Consider the following 12,551-nt stretch of genomic DNA (forward strand, 5'->3'; position numbering starts at 1 on the left):
CCGGCCGCATTTGGAATGGATTAAGACGAAACGCATTTTTTCCCAAACTGTCCCCATAGTCTCTTCACTTATTTTTCTAGCGGGAAAACCAAACCCCAAAAAGCCAGGGACACAGACGGTTCCTGGGAAAATTAAAAGCGGGAAAAGGGAAAAAGCCCTGTTTGAGGGGGCTTGGGGAACTTCCGGTTTCCTGGGTCTGAAAACGGGGAGGACCTAATTGGAGAAAAGGGTTAAGGAATAAGGCGGCGGAAGACCGGGGGGTGCGGTTTCAACCGTCGTTTCCGAAAGTTTTTCGGCGGGCTTCGGTTTCGGGGTTTTTTTCCGCGTGCCCCGGTTTCCGCCCGGTGGGGAAATTTTTACCCAAAAACTACTTTTTCCAATCCGTTTTTTCTCCTTTTTTACTTAAAACTTCGATGAAGCGGGGGGTAAGAAACGGTACGGCCTTGGGGGTTCAGGGCGTATCCCGCTGATGGTTGCGTCGGCCACCGGTGTCCGCTCGGGGCGGTGCTCGACCAATTGTCCGCCCTGCGGCTGGTTCCCTTCGTGCTGAGCAGGATTTCTGACGGCAACGACCTTCCGGGTCTCCGCAGTTCATCGGTAGGGCGGTAAGAACTAACCTGTCTCACGAACGGGTCGAAACCGAGCTCACGTTCCCTTTAGACGGGTGAACAATCCCGACACTCAGCGATTTTGCTTCGCAAAGATGATAGGGAGAGCCGACATCGGAAGGATCAAAAAGCGACGTCGCTATGACGCTTGGCCGCCACAAGCCAGTATCCCCTGTGGTAACTATTCCGGACACCCTCTTGCTGAAAACCTCGGTCAAGCCAAAAGGATCGAAAGGCCTTGCTTTCGCAGTCCCTATGCTGTGCTGAACACATCGAGATCAAGCCGGCTTTTGCCCTTTTGCTCCGGGCGAGGTTTCTGTCCTCGCTGAGCCGACCTTAGGACACCTGCGTTATTCTTTGACAGATGTACCGCCCCAGTCGAACTCCCCGCCTGGCGCGGTCCTCGAATCGGATCGCGCTCGGGGATAAGCTCGCCGACCTGAGGTGGACGCCGCGACTCGCCGCCGCGGAACGCCAGCAACGAAAGCCACTCGCCCGCGAGCAACGAACGCGACGCCCGGTCGACGACCCGCTTGCGCTTGGTTTCAAGAATTCCGTGATTGGATGGCGAAGCCGACGGCCCCGGCGACCGACCCCGGCGTCGCCCGCGCGATCCGCTCCCGAACCCGGAGGCCCGAAACGGCGCGCGGGACGGCCGCGCGAACCGCCGCGGACACCGCCGACAGCGTAGCCACACGCTTTCCGCTTCATCGAGTAAGTAAGGAAACGATGAGAGTAGTGGTATTTCACCGGCGACGGCCACGCGCACCGACCCGAGCGCGGAACTCGACCGACGGTGAACCGCCACCCCCGTCTCCCACTTATTCTACACCTCTCATTTCTCCGTACAGGGCCAGACTGGAGTCAAGCTCAACAGGGTCTTCTTTCCCCGCTAATTTTTCCAGGACCGTTCCCCTGGCTGTGGTTTCGCTAGATAGTAGATAGGGACAGATTGGGAATCTCGTTAATCCATTCATGCGCGTCACTAATTAGATGACGAGGCATTTGGCTACCTTAAAAGAGTCATAGTTACTCCTGCCGTTTACCCGCGCTTGCTTGAATTTCTTCACGTTGACATTCAGAGCACTGGGCAGAAATCACATTGCGTCAGGCACCCTTTGGGGCCATCGCAATGCTTTGTTTTAATTAGACAGTCGGATTCCCCTTGTCCGTGCCAGTTCTGAGCTGACCGTTTACATGGCCGCCGAAGAGAAGCGCCCGGTGCGAACGCGGGGCGTGAACCCCGCGCCCAACAGAACCCGGGGTCTCGCAGCGAGGAAGCTCCGCGGGGTGCCCAGCCACCGCGGACGCGGACTCGGCGCTCGGATCCGAAACCGACTGCGGCGACTCCGCGCGAACCACACGCGCACACACCGGACACACACGCCCGAAGGCGCGCGCCGGGGTGCGCGGGGCCGCGGACATCGCGACGACAACCGGCCTTCACCTCGCACCTCGCCCGCGCACGAGGCTCGTGGGCGGCTAACCCGCTTCGCGACCAAGCCCGACGGACCGCGTTCCTCAGAGCCAATCCTTATTCCGAAGTTACGGATCGATTTTGCCGACTTCCCTTACCTACATTAGTCTATACGACTAGAGGCTCTTCACCTCGGAGACCTGATGCGGATATGAGTACGACCTGGCGCGAGACTTCGCGTGGCCCTCTCCCGGATTTTCACGGTCCGAGGGGCAGGCTCCGGACACCGCAGCAGACTGCGGCGCTCTCCGCGTTCGGCTCCCTATCTTCCCGCGAGAGGATTCCAGGGCAGCTACAACGCTGAAACAGAAAAGATAACTCTGCCCGGAGCTCCCCTCAGCTTCTCCGGGTCTTTTCGGGTTGCCCCGACGAGGCCTACGCCGAGCGTGTGCGCGCGCGTTGAAGCGGCGACACGTCGGACGAGGGCCACGAAACATGAGAGCGGTTCCGCGTCCAGGTAGCGGAATGGGGACCGCGTCCCCTTTCGTCCGTGGCGGTTACAATTTTCGTTGTTGTTATGCTTTTGCGAAAACACAATCAACACAAAATCAACACGAACCACTGCTTATAGCATCGCTGTTTGGCGAGGACTTAGGATCGACTGAGCCTTGTGCAACGGCTGTTCACAAGGAACCCTTCTCCACATCAGCCCTCCAGGGCTCTCACTCGAGTATTTGCTACTACCACCAAGATCTGCACCAGTGGCGGCTCCAGGCGGCCTTACGGCTCGGTCCCTTCTGCGCACACCACTGCGCCCTCCTACTCGTCAGGGCTTACCGGGTCTGCCGGGCCGGTACGCGTACCGGACAGCCCACTCTGCCACTGACGGCCGAGCAGAGGCCCGCCGCTTCAGCGGCATCCATTTTCAGGGCTAGTTGCTTCGGCAGGTGAGTTGTTACACACTCCTTAGCGGATGTCCGACTTCCATGGCCACCGCCCTGCTGTCGGTAGCAACCAACGCCTTTTCTGGTCTCCCATGAGCGTCGATTTAGTCGCCGTAGCTCGGCGTTTGGTTCATCCCACAGCGCCAGTTCTGCTTACCAAAATTGGCCCACTTGGCACTCAAGTGATCCAAGGCCCGCGGCTTCAAACATCTCGAGCAAGCCGGGGTTCTCACCCATTTAAAGTTTGAGAATAGGTTGAGGTCGTTTCGGCCCCAAGGCCTCTAATCATTCGCTTTACCGGAAGAGACTCAGTTGAGTTCGTTCGTACCACCTCCGAGCGCCAGCTATCCTGAGGGAAACTTCGGAGGGAACCAGCTACTAGATAGTTCGATTAGTCTTTCGCCCCTATACCCAGCTCAGACGATCGATTTGCACGTCAGAATCGTTTCGGACCTCCATCAGGGTTTCCCCTGACTTCGTCCTGGCCAGGCATAGTTCACCATCTTTCGGGTCCTAGCGTGTGTGCTCTGGGCGCACCTCTCGTCGGCCGGCGCGCGCTTTGACACGGCCGACCGGCGGATGAGGCACCCCGGGAATGCGGGCCGATCTGCTCGGGGAACCCCCCGGTAACAAGGGGGCCGGATCCGTCGCCATCTTCCCTCGACGAGTGCTGGACTCGTTTTCAATTTCTTTTCGCCTCAACGGGTTTCGTCTGCGGTCGCGGCCGACGTCCCCGGGGGGGGCGTCGGCGCGCGGAACCCAACGACTCGCACACACGTTAGACTCCTTGGTCCGTGTTTCAAGACGGGTCGAACGAGAGCTCGACTCGGGTTGTCGTCGCCGACTGGTTCGGGATACGGCACCATCGGACGCCGACGAACGGCCCCCGTCACCCGGCACGGAAGACGGCCCAGCCTAGGCTGGGCCGCGTCAACACGCACCGACGCGAGAAAGATACCGTCCGCCGACCCGGCACGCCCCCCCACACGAGGCGCGAGGGCGTATCCAAACCGCGTGCGTTCGACACTACCGCCGGGACTCCGGCCAGCGAGTCCGAGGTTCGGCGCCGCTCCGAGCACTCCCCTCCCGGGGACTCGTGGGCGCCGAGCTCCACTCGGACCGCGTCGACCGCTTCCCAGCGAGTCGCGACGTTCCACTGCGGCGAGGAAAATCGGTTCGGCCGGGCGGCGTCGAGCCCGCGGACGGCGCCGGCCGTGGGCGCGCGCACGAAAACCGACGTTCCGCCCCGGAGAGCGGAAACGCCGGCCGCGCGCGCGCGGACCAACGGCACCAACGACCGGGTCGCGCGGGTCCCGCACACACCGACACGAAACTGAGTCCTCGCCGTTCGCGTTCATCGGGGCTCGTTCGTTTACCCCCGAACGGTTTCACGTACTCGTTGAACTCTCTCTTCAAAGTTCTTTTCAACTTTACCTCACGGTACTTGTTCGCTATCGGTCTCGTGGTCGTATTTAGCCTTAGATGGAGTTTACCACCTGCTTAGGGCTGCATTTCCAAGCAACCCGACTCTAGAGTGGACCCCTCCTGGGCGGGCGCAGGCGGTCTCGACGGGCCTGGCACCCTCTCTGGGCCGTGGCCCCTTTCAAGGTGGACTTGAACGCGCCGGCCAATCGCCCAGGATAAGCGGGACCACTCGAACACCACATTTCCTCGACGAAGCACTCGGCTCCGGGGATTCGGTGCTGGGCTCTTCCCTCTTCGCTCGCCGCTACTGGGGGAATCCTCGTTAGTTTCTTTTCCTCCGCTTATCGATATGCTTAAATCCACCGGGTAGTCCCGTACAGCCCGAGGTCGTTCGAGTTCGAGTGGGGGGGTTCACGTGTGTGCGCGCGCAGGTGTAGTGCGGCCGCGCGGCGCTCAACTCACTCGACACTCTCCCACACTGCTGTGGTGCTTGGTTCGCGTCCATGCCACACACAAGAGCGGCCGGTTCAAACACAAGAGCACGACACGCTGAAGGCATCCTTGCACGCCCCAGAAGAAGCCCTCTCACGGGTGAACGCGTGCGAGAACCTCGGCCCGTAGAAATACGTGTGTGCGAGAACACTTATTCAACGGGGGGGTCGAGTCGCACGCGCGCTTCGAGAGAGAGCGTGTGGTACTACTGGACAGGGGGCGCGCGCACCGCCGGTTCACTTCGAGCGACACACACACACACCGCACACGAGCAGTGCAGAGCGTCTCGCTACCAGCGTCAAGGCTGGCGCGCGTTCACACACATCATACACTCTCGGGGGGGGGGCGGCGGGCCTAAGGCGCGAGCGAGCACACGATTTTTTCTTTCGAACACACACGACGACGAGATGTTTCGTTCGCGTGCGGGGCCGAAAAAAAATATTTCAGGGAAGACGCCGTCCGACTGCCTCCCCCCCTCGAGAGAGAGAGAGAGAGAGAGAGCAGCCGCGAAGAACTCCCATGCAAGCCGAGCCCGCGAAGGCTGGCAGAACTGGCGGCCGACTCGAGTCGCGACACACACACACACCACACACACCGGAGTGAGTGAGCGAGTGAGTGAGTGCGCGCGAGAGAGTCGAGCCTAACTCGTACTGATAGTTCGAGTTCGATACCGACCCTCGGATGTACGTGACCCGAAACGCCAGCGTTTCGGGCCAGCAATGTGCGTTCGACATGTCGATGTTCGTGTGAATCTGCATTTTACACAATGACGCGCAGTTTGCTGCGGTCTTCGTCGACCCACGAGCCAAGTGATCCACCGTTCGGGGTTTTCATGTCATTTATTTTTGTGTCTTTTCGTTTTTGTATTCCGAAAATTATGCAAAAATAATGAATGACGGGACAAGCCGAGGTGCATTTTTGTTTTCCGCTTTTTTTTTCTGTTTGGACGCCGCCGCCGCCGCCGACACAAAAAAAATTTTGCTCAAAGGAGGTCACACAGTGCAATGATCCTTCCGCAGGTTCACCTACGGAAACCTTGTTACGACTTTTACTTCCTCTAAATGATCGAGTTCGGGCATCTTTCCGATGAACGTCGGACGGGGCGCACGAGGCGCGTCCGTCCGCGCCACCGGTCCGAAGACCTCACCAAATCATTCGATCGGTAGTAGCGACGGGCGGTGTGTACAAAGGACAGGGACGTAATCAGCGCGAGCTTATGACTCGCGCTTACTGGGAATTCCTCGTTCACGGGGAAAAATTGCAGGCCCCGATCCCTGTCACGAAGGAGGTTCAGGCGGTTACCCGAGCCTCTCGGCCCAGGGCATAGGACGCGCTGATTCCTTCAGTGTAGCGCGCGTGCGGCCCAGAACATCTGAGGGCATCACAGACCTGTTATTGCTCAATCTCGTACGGCTTGACGCCGTCTGTCCCTCTGAGAAGATTATATATGGGTTGCAGGTAGCTCTCGCCGCGGCACGGAGAACCGGGCCGCGCCGCCGCCGCGACCGCACGCCCCGCCCGAGAGCGGGAACGCGCGCGACGCGAACGAACGGCACGGTGGGCCCCGGCCCCGCCGACCGGCGGAGTCGATACACTGTCAACTAGTCAGCAGGAAAGAGTCTCGTTCGTTATCGGAATTAACCAGACAAATCGCTCCACCAACTAAGAACGGCCATGCACCACCACCCACCGAATCAAGAAAGAGCTCTCAATCTGTCAATCCCTCCGGTGTCCGGGCCTGGTGAGATTTCCCGTGTTGAGTCAAATTAAGCCGCAGGCTCCACTCCTGGTGGTGTCCTTCCGTCAATTCCTTTAAGTTTCAGCTTTGCAACCATACTTCCCCTGGAGTCCAAAAGCTTTGGTTTCCCGGAAGCTGCCCGCCAAGTCAGCGGAGGAACGTTGGCGGATCGCTGGCTGACATCGTTTATGGTTAGAACTAGGGCGGTGTCTGATCGCCTTCGAGCCTCTAACTTTCGTTCTTGATCAACGGGGACGTACTTGGCAAACGCTTTCGCTTCGGTTCGTCTTGCGACGATCCAAGAATTTCACCTCTAACGTCGCAGTACGAATGCCCCCGCGCCGTCCCTGTTAATCATTACGTCGGGTTCCGTTAAACCACTTCACACCTCTGTAAACTGGAACCGACGTCCTCTTCAGTTATTCTATGCACACAGTATTCGGGCGGCGCCCGGGCCTTGCGGCCCGTCGCACACTTTGTTTGCCTGCTTTGAGCACTCTAATTTGTTCAAAGTAAACGTGCCGGTCCGCCTCGACGCCCCCCACCCGGGCGGACACCTTACATGTGACCCGAGGGAGCGCCGCGACAGGACAACACCGGGGCTGGCGAGACCCCGGGGCCGACGGTCGACGCCCGAGTGGCCGAGCGCGCGCCTGGCACGCCCGCCCCCCCGAAGGAGAGCGGCGCGCGGTCAGAGCGGCTGCGACCGGGCTCGAACCGCCACCGGCAGGGCGGTTCTGCGACGCGCCAGTTGACACCGCCTGTCGAGAGCGGTGAACCGACGCCGCGTCACACACATCCAACTACGAGCTTTTTAACCACAACAACTTTAATATACGCTATTGGAGCTGGAATTACCGCGGCTGCTGGCACCAGACTTGCCCTCCAATGGATCCTCGTCACACGTTTTTAGAGTGTACTCATTCCGATTACGCGGCCTCCTCGGACGAGACCCGTATCGTTACATTTCGTCACTACCTCCCCTGGGCTGGGAGTGGGTAATTTGCGTGCCTGCTGCCTTCCTTGGATGTGGTAGCCGTTTCTCAGGCTCCCTCTCCGGGATCGAACCCTAATCCCCCGTCACCCGTTACGACCACGGTAGGCGCATAGCCTACCGTCGACAGTTGATAAGGCAGACATTTGAAAGATGCATCGCCGGTACGGAGAGACCGTGCGATCAGCACAAAGTTATTCAGAGTCACCACTTGGTCGGCCCGCGCGAAGCGGACCGAGTGTTGTCGGGCTCGGCCGCGCGAAGCGACACCGAGCCCGATGGGTTTTGATCTAATAAAAGCGTTCCTCCCCGAGGGTCGGAACTCTGTCGGCATGTATTAGCTCTAGAATTACCACAGTTATCCAAGTAACTGAGCGGTACGATCCAAGGAACCATAACTGATTTAATGAGCCTTTCGCGGTTTCACCTAGACGCGCGAGCGCGTACGGCTTGCACTGAGACATGCATGGCTTAATCTTTGAGACAAGCATATGACTACTGGCAGGATCAACCAGGGAACTGTCCTCGTCGTCTGGCGTATCACACTCGACACGCGCGGCGCCGCCCCGAGAACGCCACGGACGCCCCCGGTTTGACGCCCCGCGCGCGAGCGCGAGGGCGCGTGTTCACAAAAAGACATCACCATTCTATATGGTCGCACACACCAGGGCTGCTCTGGGTGTGGACGGGGGTCTCTCTCAGGCTCGACCGTAGAGACTTTGCTCGCGGTGGGACACCCGGGGTCAGCTCGGCAGGCACGAGACGGGTTGGCTTCGAAAAGCGCCACGTTTCGACCTCCTCGCCCCCCGGCACCGTCAGTTCGCTCGTCAGTCGCCCGACACCGACCGAGCTCGCGGAGACACATTCTCCAGGCGCCATTCTCTCTTTCGACTACGCGCGTCTCTCTTTCGGAGAGACGCGCACCACGCTCGGGGGAAGGTTCCCCGCCCAGTACAACAGTACACGCCCGGCGAAACCCGCCCAGCCGTCAACCAACCAGCTGCTTGTGTGGGAGCAGCGGTCCGTCCACAAATCTGGGCGAGCTCCCGGGCTCAGGCGACTCGGTGCTATGATCAGAGTGAGCGGGAGAGCGCGGGGCATCGCGTCTTCTCTTTTCTCGGCTGCTCTCGGAGGGCACCCGTCCAGGGCTGCTCCGTGTCTCTCTCAGGCTCGACAGTAGAGACTTTGCTCGCGGCGGGACACCCGGGGTCAGCTCGGCAGGCACGAGACGGGTTGGCTTCGAAAAGCGCCACGTTTCGCCCTCGCCGCCGTCATTTCGCTCGTCAGTCGCCCGACACCGACTCGCGGAGACACATTCTCCAGGCCGTCTCTCTTTCCACCATTCTCGCGTCCGAGCATTCGCCAGAATCCTCGGAAACGCGCACCACGCTCGGGGGAAGGTTCCCCGCCCGTCAAACCCGCCCAGCCGTCAACCAACCAGCTGCTTTGCCCGCCACCGCCCGGCGAAGCGGGTGTGTGTGGGAGCAGCCCCGTCCGTCCACAGATCTGGGCGAGCGAGCGAGCTCGCGGCGTCTTCTTTTCTCTCGGCTGCTCTCGGAGAGCACTCTCTCCTTATAGTACCGAAATTCGTGTCCAATGGTTGAGGGTACATAGCGTTTTGGACACAATTTTCCGCGGCCAGAGCGCTTCGCTTCCGTCAAAAAAAATTCATTTTACGCTCCAGCGAAAAAAATTTTTCGCCCGAGCAGAGCGTTCTTGCCCGCCTGATTTTTTTTTTTCATCTTATTATTCTTAATTACCAAACAATAGACGCAAGTACATCGCTTCCGTCAAAAAAATTCATTTTTCGCTCTAAGCCGAAAAATTTTTTTTCGCCCGAGCAGAGCGTTCTTGCCCGCGTGAATTTTTTTTTTCGCTCTAAGCCGAAAATTGCATTTTTGTTTCCGCTTTTTTTTTCTGTTTGGACGCCGCCGCCGCCGCCGACACAAAAAAAATTTTGCTCAAAGGAGGTCACACAGACACAGTGCAATGATCCTTCCGCAGGTTCACCTACGGAAACCTTGTTACGACTTTTACTTCCTCTAAATGATCGAGTTCGGGCATCTTTCCGATGAACGTCGGACGGGGCGCACGAGGCGCGTCCGTCCGCGCCACCGGTCCGAAGACCTCACCAAATCATTCGATCGGTAGTAGCGACGGGCGGTGTGTACAAAGGACAGGGACGTAATCAGCGCGAGCTTATGACTCGCGCTTACTGGGAATTCCTCGTTCACGGGGAAAAATTGCAGGCCCCGATCCCTGTCACGAAGGAGGTTCAGGCGGTTACCCGAGCCTCTTTTTTTTTTTTCGCTCTAGCCGAAGATTTTTTTTCGCCCGAGCAGAGCGTTCTTGCCCGCGTGAATTTTTTTTTTTTTTTTCGCTCTAGCCGAAGATTTTTTTTCGCCCGAGCAGAGCGTTCTTGCCCGCGTGAATTTTTTTTTTTCGCTCCAGCCTAAAATTTTTTTTCGCCCGAGCAGAGCGTTCTTGGCCGCGTGAATTTTTTTTTTTCTTTCGCTCTAGCCGAAGATTTTTTTTCGCCCGAGCAGAGCGTTCTTGCCCGCGTGAATTTTTTTTTTTCGCTCTAGCCGAAGATTTTTTTCTGCCCGAGCAGAGCGTTCTTGCCCGCCTGAAATCATGCTGCGGTTGGCAGCTGTTTTGACCGCTTTTTGGCGGTTTTAGGGTTGTGCACATTTGTAGATCTGTCCACCATTCTAGTCACACACACACACACACACACACACACACACAACACTAACCTAACCTAACCTAACCTGTAAATAAACCAAATTCAAAGTCAAATAACCGAATCTAACCTAACCTAACCTAACATTAACCTAACCTAACCTAATCTAACCTAACCTAACCTAACCTAACATTAACCTAACCTAACCTAATCTAACCTAACCTAACCTAACCTAACATTAACCTAACCTAACCTAATCTAACCTAACCTAACCTAACCTAACATTAACCTAACCTAACCTAATCTAACCTAACCTAACCTAACCTAACATTAACCTAACCTAACCTAATCTAACCTAACCTAACCTAACCTAACATTAACCTAACCTAACCTAATCTAACCTAACCTAACCTAACCTAACATTAACCTAACCTAACCTAATCTAACCTAACCTAACCTAACCTAACATTAACCTAACCTAACCTACCCTAACCTAATCTAACCTAACCTGTAAATAAACCAAATTCAAAGTCAAATAACCGAATCTAACCTAACCTAACCTAACATTAACCTAACCTAACCTAACCTGTCCTAACCTGTAAATAAACCAAATTCAAAGTCAAATAACCGAATCTAACCTAACCTAACCTAACATTAACCTAACCTAACCTAATCTAACCTAACCTAACCTAACCTAACATTAACCTAACCTAACCTAACATTAACCTAACCTAACCTAACCTGTAAATAAACCAAATTCAAAGTCAAATAACCGAATCTAACCTAACCTAACCTAACCTAACCTAACATTAACCTAACCTAACCTAATCTAACCTAACCTAACCTAACCTAACATTAACCCAACCTAACCTAACCTGTAAATAAACCAAATTCAAAGTCAAAAAACCGAATCTAAGCTAACCTAACCTAACCTAACATTAACCTAACCTAACCTAACCTGTCCTAACCTGTAAATAAACCACATTAACCTAACCTAACCTAACCTAACCTAATCTAACCTAACCTAATCTAACCTAACCTGTAAATAAACCAAATTCAAAGTCAAAAAACCGAATCCAAGCTAACCTAACCTAACCTAACCTAACATTAACCTAACCTAACCTAACCTGTCCTAACCTGTAAGGCCTTACGGCTCGGTCCCTTCTGCGCACACCACTGCGCCCTCCTACTCGTCAGGGCTTACCGGGTCTGCCGGGCCGGTACGCGTACCGGACAGCCCACTCTGCCACTGACGGCCGAGCATAGGCACGACGCTTCAGCGGCATCCATTTTCAGGGCTAGTTGCTTCGGCAGGTGAGTTGTTACACACTCCTTAGCGGATGTCCGACTTCCATGGCCACCGCCCTGCTGTCGGTAGCAACCAACGCCTTTTCTGGTCTCCAATGAGCGTCGATTTAGTCGCCGTAGCTCGGCGTTTGGTTCATCCCACAGCGCCAGTTCTGCTTACCAAAATTGGCCCACTTGGCACTCAAGTGATCCAAGGCCCGCGGCTTCAAACATCTCGAGCAAGCCGGGGTTCTCACCCATTTAAAGTTTGAGAATAGGTTGAGGTCGTTTCGGCCATCAGTTGAATATTATAGTTATGTAATATTATACCCGATTCAACTCGATTCTACGATTATCTTCAGTAATACTTATGCAATATAGGCAGGTACCTATGCAGTACACTTACCTACCTAAGTACCTACCTACCTACCTATCTCATGGAAGAGTTTTTGAAACCAGATGAACTTTGAACGCCTTTATCAATACTGCGTAGATTAGGTGAAATCTCGATACATTTCTTGAAACCATATGTCATAACATAATGTGTTATATGCTGTAATGTATTTTGTAGTCACTCACAGATCCTCGATTTCCATTTCCAAATGTCAAAGACCTCGGAGGTTACGTGGTCAGTAAAGCCTGATTCACACTATAGTGCCAGTCAAGGTCCAGTCACGGTCCGGTAACGGTCCGATCAAAAGATTGAGTATTCACACTATCGTTCAAGCAACGTTCATGCTTCGGTCATGCTTCGGTCATTTTTCTTTCATTTCTAGTTGGTCTGAACGAAGGAATGTTGATCGTTGCTTGATCGCTACCTATTCACACTACAGTGCCAGTCTCGCTCCGGTCACGGTCCAGTTTCGGTCCGATCAAAAAGATTCGTCGCGAGAATGTTCCAAATTTTGACTGTGAGCTGACCGTTACCGTAACTTGACTAGAACGTCTAGTGTGTACACTCAC

At 55.5% G+C, this 12,551-nt stretch overlaps 1 non-coding gene and 2 pseudogenes across 1 annotated transcript; all 3 read right to left on the reverse strand.

The window, feature by feature from the left end:
- Positions 1-197: 197 nt before the first annotated feature.
- On the reverse strand, positions 198-4,784 carry LOC113470350 (annotated as a pseudogene).
- A 773-nt stretch (positions 4,785-5,557) lies between these two features.
- LOC113470346 lies at positions 5,558-5,715 on the reverse strand. The gene has a single exon (XR_003393429.1). It is a non-coding gene; the product is annotated as a 5.8S ribosomal RNA (ribosomal RNA).
- A 173-nt stretch (positions 5,716-5,888) lies between these two features.
- Positions 5,889-8,136, reverse strand: LOC113470348 (annotated as a pseudogene).
- Positions 8,137-12,551: the final 4,415 nt, after the last annotated feature.

The sequence above is a fragment of the Diaphorina citri genome, unplaced genomic scaffold (genome assembly GCF_000475195.1).
Source record: "Diaphorina citri unplaced genomic scaffold, Diaci psyllid genome assembly version 1.1 scaffold1530, whole genome shotgun sequence".
Lineage (NCBI taxonomy): Eukaryota > Metazoa > Arthropoda > Insecta > Hemiptera > Psyllidae > Diaphorina > Diaphorina citri.